The following is a 10,534-nucleotide window of genomic DNA, read 5'->3' on the forward strand; positions in this document are numbered from 1 at the left end:
AGAGAGATGACAGGAATTGGTCATTCACATGGTTAGTCATTAAATCCTACATAAAACTTGTAGATCACTGAATATGATATGTTTGATTCCTTGCAATAGTTTTGCAATACAAAGATGGTGATATTAGAGTCATGCTAGTAGGCCTGGGCATTCGGTATAAACCGAAAATTCGGTTTCTACCATTCAGTTATTTTGGAAATTCGGTTAGCAAAGATGAAAACCGAAAAAGACATCCCAAAATAGGAAACCGAATATTCGGTTAACCGAGATTTTCGGTTTGGTAATCGGTTTCTACCGTATTAGCCAATTAGCCAATGTGGCAACGAATCAGCTGTGAGGCTATCTTCCATTCCACATGCGCTCTATATATAGACTAGCTATCCATCTCCATGTGCGTGGCTGGCCGAGGTGGGACTAGGGGTGGGCATAAAAACCGACGAACCGAAGACCGAACCGATACCAAAACCGAAAAAACCGAAATTTCAGTTTTTAATGTTAGTACAGACAAATTCGGTTAGTATCTTTGCTAACTGAACTGGATTCATTCGGTTCGGTATAAGCACGGTAACCGAACAGAAAAACCGAATATAGCCTATGACGCGTGCAACAACGAGCTGTTCCCGTGCCAGGTGGCCTCGAGTGCGTGCTTTAGTCGCGACAAAACAAAATACCGGGCCAAGCCGGCGAGCGACGACCTGCATGCAAGGCCCAAGCTAGATCTCATTTCCTGTGTGTGCCCGACGTAGTCAATTTGTATGTGCGTATGAGAGGCGCTGCGGGCTAGTGGTTTAGTCCCACCTCGGCCAGCCACGCACATGGAGATGGATAGCTAGTCTATATATAGAGCGCATGTGGAATGGAAGATAGCCTCACAGCTGATTCGTTGCCACATTGGCTAATTGGCTAATACGGTAGAAACCGATTACCAAAGCAAAAATCTCGGTTAGCTAGTGGGTAGTTGTGGATTGTAGAAATACTTGTGTTGAAGTTTGTGATTCCCGTAGCATGCACGTATGGTGAACCTATGTGACAAAGTTGGAGCATGAGGTATTTATTGATTGTCTTCCTTATGAGTGGCAGTTGGGGACGAGCGATGGTCTTTTCCTACCAATCTATACCCCTAGGAGCATGCGTGTAGTACTTTGTTTCGATGACTAATAGATATTTGCAATAAGTATGTGAGTTCTTTATGACTAATGTTGAGTCCATGGATTATACGCACTCTCACCCTTCCATCATTGCTAGCCTCTTCGGTACCGTGCATTGCCCTTTCTCACCTTGAGAGTCGGTTCAAACTTCGCAGGTGCATCCAAACCCCGTGATATGATATGCTCTATCACACATAAGCCTCCTTATATCTTCCTCAAAACAGCCACCATACCTACCTATCATGGCATTTCCATAGCCATTCTGAGATATATTGCCATGCAACTTCCATCATCATCATATATATGACTTGAGCATTTATTGTCATATTGCTTTGCATGATCGTAAGATAGCTAGCATGTTGTTTTCATGGCTTGTCCGTTTTTTGATTTCATTGCTATGCTAGATCATTGCACATCCCGGTACACCGCCAGAGGCATTCATATAGAGTCATATTTTTGTTCTAGTATCGAGTTGTAATATTGAGTTGTAAGTAAACAAAAGTTTGATGATCATCATTATTAGAGCATTGTCCCATGTGAGGAAATGATGATGGAAGCTATGATTCCCTCACAAGTTGGGATGACACTGGTGCGCGTCGGTCCTAAACAAACGGTTTAAAACCCCTTTATGTGACGGCATTTGGAACCGTCGCCAAGTGAGTGTGGGCGATTAGGGGGGTCCTTCCCACACGACCCAGAAACTGTCGGGGATAGGGCCCCTACAGTACTCCTACTCGTTTCTGCTCACATTGCCATCACAGTCGGTATTCTGTGGTGCTACGTTTACAATGCGCGGTCCATCAAAAACGGTTCACTATTATAGAACGTGTATGATGCGCGACCCATCACAAACGGTTCACCGTTAAGAAGATTAGATAATCATCGTACGAGTGTCGGACAGGAATACGAAACGTCGGACCGTCGTAACATCGTCATACACGACAACTATCGCACACGCTATTCTGTGGTGCAATGTTTACGATGCATATTTCATCAGAAATAGTTCATGGTTGCGAATCGTGTATGATAAGGCAACTAACACAAACGTTTAGTTTGCCCGCACCGTTTGTGATACTGTCTGACATTGCACACGCTTTGCAAACGGTAATTGTGTGCATGCTTGCACACATTTCCTCTCTGTGAACCGTCTCCGATTATGGTTCATATCACAAACATTTCTATTTTACCAACCATGTGTGTCGTAACAACCTGGAGAGCGTAATTTCACCGTAATTTAATTGCTGCTCTTCCAAATTGTACCGGATTTGGATTTGGATTTGAATGTATGCTACAACTTTATTCATATCCATCAGGTTAAAACAACCAATGCATTATTCGATTCATAGGTACATATGTTCAAGAATTACACAAGAACCAAATAAAGAATGATGAACCACAGTTGTATACTTGTACTATTAAAGGCGATAAAGAAAGAGGCAAGATATATTCTGGTTGCTAAACAAGGTGAAGCGGAATGCCCATATTGTGCCCTCCTCCATGTAGAAGGCGCGCATGACTCTAGTCCAACCCCTTGTGATGGCCGACCGCCCATCCTTCACGGTCTTCATGAAAACATCTAGATAATCATCATGTTCTGGTAGAAATACTTTAACCTTTGCATGCCCACCAATCATGTAGTTTGATAGGTAATCTTGAGTGAACTGCTTTGGCAACCACTACAAAGGAAAAAGATTCAGACATTGTCATCTAACACAACTCATTATGGGCAGTAAAAAGAAGGCTGCAGAGTTCTTACTTACCATCCTGCAGTTCACTATTGTCTTGGATAAAGTGTAAACAAATAGTTTAATTGCCATCTTTGGACCCATTTTACTAACAATCTTTATCAGCTTCCACACTTGATGCTAGTTCATCGATATCTCATTGCCCCATACGCAGAAAGGGTCGAAACGCGGATCTTTACCAATGACATATGTACCTAAAAGCACCAAGTTAATATTAGAAGCTAAACAACAATTGCACAATGATGTAGTACAACACTCTTTTATAATATGTCTATATACATCCGTATGTGGTAGTCCATTTGAAATCTCTAAAAAGACAAATATTTAGGAACGTAGGGAGTATCTTATAACATCCAATATACTCACATATTAGATGAATTAACATCTTATATTATGGGCCGGAAGGAGTTTAGTTCATTCCCACAAATTATCTGCTGATGTATCCACGGGTTACAGTTAGTTTGAGCTAGTTCGGGCTCAAATAGCCCTAAAGTATATCTAAATAAGAGGGCTAGTTTGAGCTAGTTTCATCTATAACCCACCAAAAAAAAACTAGTATCCAACCCAAGAGGTGCTAATTGGAGCTAGTTCTCCTAGTGCATTTATTGTCAATCTAACCCTGCCATCCAAACAACTCTTTGGATGGAGTTAGTTCAGGGTTAGTAATGAGCTAGAAATTAACTCTAACCTCTAGCTAAGTTGAGTATCCAAACAGGGTTGTGTTGTTGCTGTTGCTGCTACTGCTCTTCTACGTATATCTAGACATCATTAGAACATTAATGTAACACTCTTCCTTGTTGCTATGTAGCCTAGGATTGCATATTTAGACATTAAGTACAACGCATGTTGCTATGTAGCCTCAGATATATTACATATGGCCCTAGTTAACCTAAGGAAAAATGGGTTGCAGATATATTCAGTTAAAAGTCCGATTCACCGATTAGTCCCTTATCAGCCGCCGACCTATATGGTACCAGCTACCGATATCCTGAATAGTGAGCAAATATAAGCCATGGGATGAAACTAACCTCGATGGAAAACAACAGCCATTCCCAAAATTGTCTTGTGTAGGTACATCAAGAAGCATGTTAAGCACAACAGGCTAAACATCAACCAAAATTACACATGGCAGGCAAAATAATCTCCAAAAGATAGCTTCAGTGTGCAGGTTTAAGTGCGCTAGTAAAGCAAAACAAGTGGAAAGGTGTGCTAACTGCAACAGGCCAAACATTTAACAACAAGCAAACATGGTCATTCAAACTGGTATTGTGCCGGTCTAAGTACACTGGTTATGGTTAAATAAAAATGGAAAGGTGTGTTAACTACAAGATGCAGCAACCAAATGTAGTCATTCATAGTGGTATTGTTGAAATGGGTACTGATGAAATTGAACTGCACAATTCATACTTGCACATATAGAACATCACGTTGTGAATAACTGGAATAAACAAGGCATACTACGAACAACCAAAGATAGCATTTGAAACTGAACATATGCTAACTACAAACAACCGAACAATAAAAAAACTTTTAAATAGGCATATGCTAGCTATAACAGGCTTAACAGCAAGCAAATATATGCATTCCTATCGGTATGTTTAAAATTGGATTGATGAAATGTACTGCACAATAAATAATTGCACATATAGAGCATCACATTGTGAACAACTGAAATAAACAAGGCATACTGCAAACAACCAGATATAGCAATTAAAACTGGACATATTCTCACTACACTACAAAAGGGACTTGACAAAACAAATCATGGGTTTCCCCTGTGAAGAGGCACGACAAAACAAATCATGGGTTTCCTCACTTCTCACGGATGGGCTCGTTCCCGTGGGAAGAGCATGGACCCTGGATGCGCTCCATGTTGTCACAGATGGGCTCCTTCCCCTTGGAAGAGCACGACTGTAGGGTGCCCTCCCCGTGTCGTAGACAGGCGCTTTCCCCTTGGAAGAGCAGATGGGCTCTTTCCCCTTGGAAGAGCCGGAGAGGGTGCCCTCCTTGTGGTCACCGTCGACGAGGTATGACTTGGAAGCCGTGGATCCCAAGCCAGCGTCGCAGAATTGTCCTTCAGAAATGACAAAAGGGGCTCGATGGCGGTGTAGAATGGCAAATTGTTGACAGCGAGCTAGAGGAGATCAGCGGCGGGGCCATGGATGAGATTGACGGCGGTTGAACCCGAGGGGTTGGGGGTGGGCCACTTAACTTGTGACACAGCCCGCCTCAGGGCGTCGCTATCGATGACCTCGATGTCTGATGTCTACTACACAACCTTCTTCTTGTAGACGTTGTTGGGCCTCCAAGTGCAGAGGTTTGTAGGACAGTAGCAAATTTTCCTCAAGTGGATGACCTAAGGTTTATCAATCCGTGGGAGGCGTAGGATGAAGATGGTCTCTCTCAAGCAACCCTGCAACCAAATAACAAAGAGTCTCTTGTGTCCCCAACACACCCAATACAATGGTAAATTGTATAGGTGCACTAGTTCGGCGAAGAGATGGTGAAACAAGTGGTATATGGATAGTAGATAAAGGTATTTGTAATCTGAAATAATAAAAACAGCAAAGTAATGAATGATAAAAGTGAGCGTAAACGATATTGCAATGCTAGGAAACAAGGCCTAGGGTTCATACTTTCGCTAGTGTAAGTTCCCTCAACAATACTAACATAATTGGATCACATAACTATCCCTCAACATGCAACAAAGAGTCACTCCAAAGTCACTAATAGCGGAGAACGAACGAAGAGATTATGGTAGGGTACGAAACCACCTCAAAGTTATTCTTTCCAATCAATCTGTTGGGCTATTCCTATAGGTGTCACAAGCAACCCTAGAGTTCGTACTAGAATAACACCTTAAGACACAAATCAACCAAAACCCTAATGTCACCTAGATACTCTAATGTCACCTCAAGTATCCGTGGGTATGATTATACAATATGCATCACACAATCTCAGATTCATCTATTCAACCAACACATAGGACCTCAAAGAGTGCCCCAAAGTTTCTACCAGAGAATCACGACAAAAACATGTGCGAACCCCTATGCATAGGTTCATGGGCGGAACCCGCAAGTTGATCACCAAAACATACATCAAGTGAATCACGTGATATCCCATTGTCACCACAGATATCCACGGCAAGACATACATCAAGTATTCTCAAATCTTTAAAGACTCAATCCGATAAGATTACTTCAAAGGGGAAACTCAATTCATTACAAGAGAGAAGAGGGGGAGGAGAAACATAAGATCCAACTATAATAGCAAAGCTCGCGATACATCAAGATCGTGCCAAATCAAGAACACAAGAGAGAGAGAGATCAAACACATAGCTACTGGTACATACCCTCAGCCCCGAGGGAGAACTACTCCCTCCTCGTCATGGAGAGCACCGGGATGATGAAGATGGCCAGTGGAGAAGGATTCCCCCTCCGGCAGGGTGCCGGAACTGGTCTAGATTGGTTTTCGGTGGCTACGAAGGCTTCTGGCGGCGGAACTCCCGATCTAATCTTCGTTCTGGAAGTTTTAGGATACGTGGGTATATATGGGTGAAAGGAGTACGTCGGTGGACCGAAGGGGGACCACGAGATAGGGGGCGCACCCCAGGAGGGTGGGCACGCCCCCTACCCTCGTGAGCTCCTCCTTCATCTTCTGACGTAGAGTCCAAGTCTATCCGGTAGGTTTCCTTCCAAAAATAACTTCTCCAGTTGACTTTGTTCCGTTTCGACTCCGTTTGATATTCCTTTTCTTCGAAACACTGAAATAGGCATAAAACAACAAATCTGGGTTGGGCCTCCGGTTAATAGGTTAGTCCCAAAAATAATATAAAAGTGGAAAATAAAGCCCAATATAGTCCAAAACAGTAGATAATATAGCATGGAGCAATTAAAAATTATAGATACGTTGGAGACGTATCAATGTCGTAGCCGGCGGACGAGACATGCCCACATACTCTAGCCCGTTGTTTGAGTGCTTGCCGCCAGTAATGGTTGTCAGCTTCCTCGGCGATGTCGGGCGAAGAGACGGCTATACACCTCTTTTGGGCTAGTCGCTCCTCGAGCTCCACGGGAAGCGTAGCCGATCTTAGGCAGTGACGCTCTCGAGTGGGGGTGGAGATGGGGATGGGGATCTATGGGAAAGGGGGTGTTTGGCACGCGCCATCTAAGAAACTCAGGGCGGCCTGTGTATGGAGATCGGTGGTAAGCTGCACGGGCAAACCGGCAGATGTTGATAATGGAGGCCTTGCGGCGGCGGCGGGGAGGGAGGGGGACTTTGCTAGGGTTTCGAGCGAGCGAGTGTGTGTGTGTGTGTGCGCGTGCGCACGCCTGAGGAGGTTTTGGTGTGTGTGTGTGTGTGTGTGGAGGGGGCATGGGGGGTTTGAGGAAATGACGCAGGTACTGAAAATTTTACTACGCGGGAGTCAAAGGCGGGAGTGAGATGCGAGGCTATTGAAAAATTTAATGGTAGTGCATCGCACACGGTCTGGAGATAACAACCATGTGTTATGAAACAAAAAAACCCTCGAGGTGGGCAGATATTTTCTAGGGATGCAGGCGGGATTGGGAACAAGAAACATCGCACACGGTCCTGTAAGTGCATCTAGTGCCCCTTAGTGATTTTGGTGTATTGAAGGCTTATAGGTTAAGGGACTAATGCGTTTGTGAGTGTACACAGGTCTATAAGTCTATGAGGAGTTTGATATTTACAGAGAAAGTCGACCCCTAAAAATGAAGTTCTTCGACTGAAGACTTTCTAAAGACTTTGAAAGTGAAGAAATTGGTGTGACCTTGAAGACTTGGTATTCATTCGAGGAACATGAAGCGTGAAGACTTTTGTTTTCGTAGTTTCATTTTCTCTTTCTTGAGTCATAGGAAACACCGTGCTGTTAAAGGGGGTCGAGGAAATACTAAGGAAAAATTTCCATGTGATGCTCAACTCAAAATCCTACACCTACCAATCCCTTCGAGTGAAGCCATTGGAAATCTCATACAGTCCAGTCATATTCTTCAGTGACAGAGACGAAGTTCTTATGGTCTCTGAGGAATTTGTCCTGACTGAGGAGTTAGGAATTCGCCAGTGCGGATTTCCTACACAGTGAGGAACATGATAGCCCTGAGGATTTTGCTACTCAAAATTCCGACCGTTGCTGTGCTATGCGCCAGCTGTCCCAAAATATCTATCCACCTAACGGTCATATCATTGAAGGGCATTTATGTCTTATCATGTCGGGATGCTCCCTAGGCTATAAATAGCCGCCCCTACAACCACTAGCTGGTTGGCTGCTCCGAGAGAAACGGACACTTGTCATTTGAGAGCAACCCATCCTCCGAGGACTTTGAGCGAAAATCATCAAGTGAGGAAAAACCCAAACCCAAACACCTACAAATCCCAAGTGATTGAGCATCATTGAAGAGATTGATCCTGCGTGGATCCGACGCTAGTTACCTTTGAAGATTGTGCTTCTTCTAGACGGTTAGGCGTTATGGTCTAGAGCATCCAAGAGGAATTGTGGATCACCGAGTGACCAAGTTTGTGAAGGTTCAGAAGTCACCTGAAGACTTACCATGAGTGATTGGGCGAGGTCTGTGTGACCTTAGCTCAAGGAGAATACGGTGAGGACTTGGTGTCCTGAGCTGCATGTTCAGGACTGGGTGTCCGGGACTGTGTATCCTCGAGTTTAAATACTCAGCCGCTCCAACCGGACGTACAACTGAGACAGCAGTTGGAACTGGTCTACCAAATCATTGTCTTCACTAAGCTTACTGGTTCTATTTCCTCAACCCTTTCATTTCCTCATAACTGTGTTGTGTGTTTGTTCATATCTGTGTTTGAAGACTTTCTCAATTTCCCCAGTTCAATTTCTTAAGTCTGTTTGTCTTCATCCCGTGTTATCCCGTGCTTACGTTTCTTGTACTCTGTGCCTGTCTTCATTTCATCATGATGACTATGCTTGTGTTCTGTTATGTTTACTTTTGAGTACTTATTCCACTGCTAGTAGTTCTTCGCTAAGGAATTTCCTCACAGGCAAATTCCTCAGTGAAGAATTTCATAAAAATCGCCTATTCACCCCCTCTAGTCGATATAATGCACTTTCAATTGGTATCAGAGCAAGGTACTCCCTTGTTCTGTGTGATTTTGGTTTAACCGCCTGGAGTTTTAGTTATGTCGACCGCATATATGATCAAGGTCTCTGCTGGGTGTCCTACCTTCGATGGGACGGACTACCCCTACTGGAAGAATAAGACGCGAATGCATCTTGAGGCAATTGATAACGATCTCTGATATGTTGTGGAAAATGGTGTTCCCTCAGTCACACCTTCTCTGAATGCTGCTGATGTGAAGAGATTCAAGAAACTCGATTCTCAAGCGAAGAATATCATATATGGCCATCTGAGCAAAGGACAATATGGAAGAGCGAGTGCTTTGGAAACTGCTAAGCTCATCTGGGATAGACTGTCCAAAGTGAATGAAGGAGTCTCAACACATCGTGACTCTCAAGTTGATGTTCTTCGCAATCTCTTCAACCGCTTCAAAAGACTCGACAATGAAAATGTTCAACAAACCTTCGATCGCCTCACTGACATCTCAAATGAGCTTCAAGCACTTGGTGCCACTGACATCACCAACCATGAGGTGGTGAAGAAATTGCTGAGATCACTTGATTACTCATTTCACACTCTGGCATTGATGATACAAGAACGTGCTGATTACAAGTCACTTGATCCCGCTGATATTCTCGAGAGGCTAAATACTCATGAGTTCCAACTTGCTGAAAAAAAGATCTCTATGGTTCGAGCTATGGCAGATCACGTGCACTGAAGGCCAAGGCAGTATCTGAGTCCAAAGATGAAGACTCTGGTAGCAGCCTTGGTTATCCTGAAGAACTAAGACATGATCTAGCTCTGCTCGTGAAGAAGTTCCAAAAGTTCTCAAGACGTGGTCGCCTTGGAAGACCCTCAAGGAGCAATGATTCCTCATCCAATGACTACAAGAGGAGGCTCTATCCCAAATGCAAGAAACCTGGACATTACATTCAAGATTGTCCTCGGTGGGAAAAGGAATCAAAGAAGAAGAAATACAAGGATTACAGTTCTAATGATGCAAAGAAAAAGAAGAAATCCACAAAATCTTCATCATCAAAATCCTCAAAGTCTTCATATCACAAGAAGAGCAGCTCCAAGAAGGCTAGGGCATTCATTGGCAAGGAAATGGACTCTGAGGCTGAATCTGAAGAAAATGAGGAAGAGGAGACATCTGAGGAGTCTGAATCCGGAGTGGCGAGCCTACCTCTCGCTACTGCATTCGTCAACAAGTCTATCTTCAACAATGAAGAAAATGACCTCACCAACAAGGCTGATGAAGGCGATGATGACTAGGCTCCCACCTATTACTTCATGGCAAAGGGTGCCAAGGTACTCAAATATACCTCCTCTGAATCAAGTGAGAATGAATCTGATGAAAACCTTAAGCCCAACTATTCTAAACTTGCTAAGATTGCTGTAAAACAACAAAGGTCTTTTGAAAGGGTTCAAAACATGCTAGACAAAAGTGATGATATGTTGGGTGAAGAAATGGATCGCACTAAAGCCTTGACTGAAAACCTTTAGAGACATCAGACTAGGTTTGACAATCTTC

The sequence above is a fragment of the Triticum dicoccoides genome, chromosome 5A (genome assembly GCF_002162155.2).
Source record: "Triticum dicoccoides isolate Atlit2015 ecotype Zavitan chromosome 5A, WEW_v2.0, whole genome shotgun sequence".
NCBI classification, from domain to species: domain Eukaryota; kingdom Viridiplantae; phylum Streptophyta; class Magnoliopsida; order Poales; family Poaceae; genus Triticum; species Triticum dicoccoides.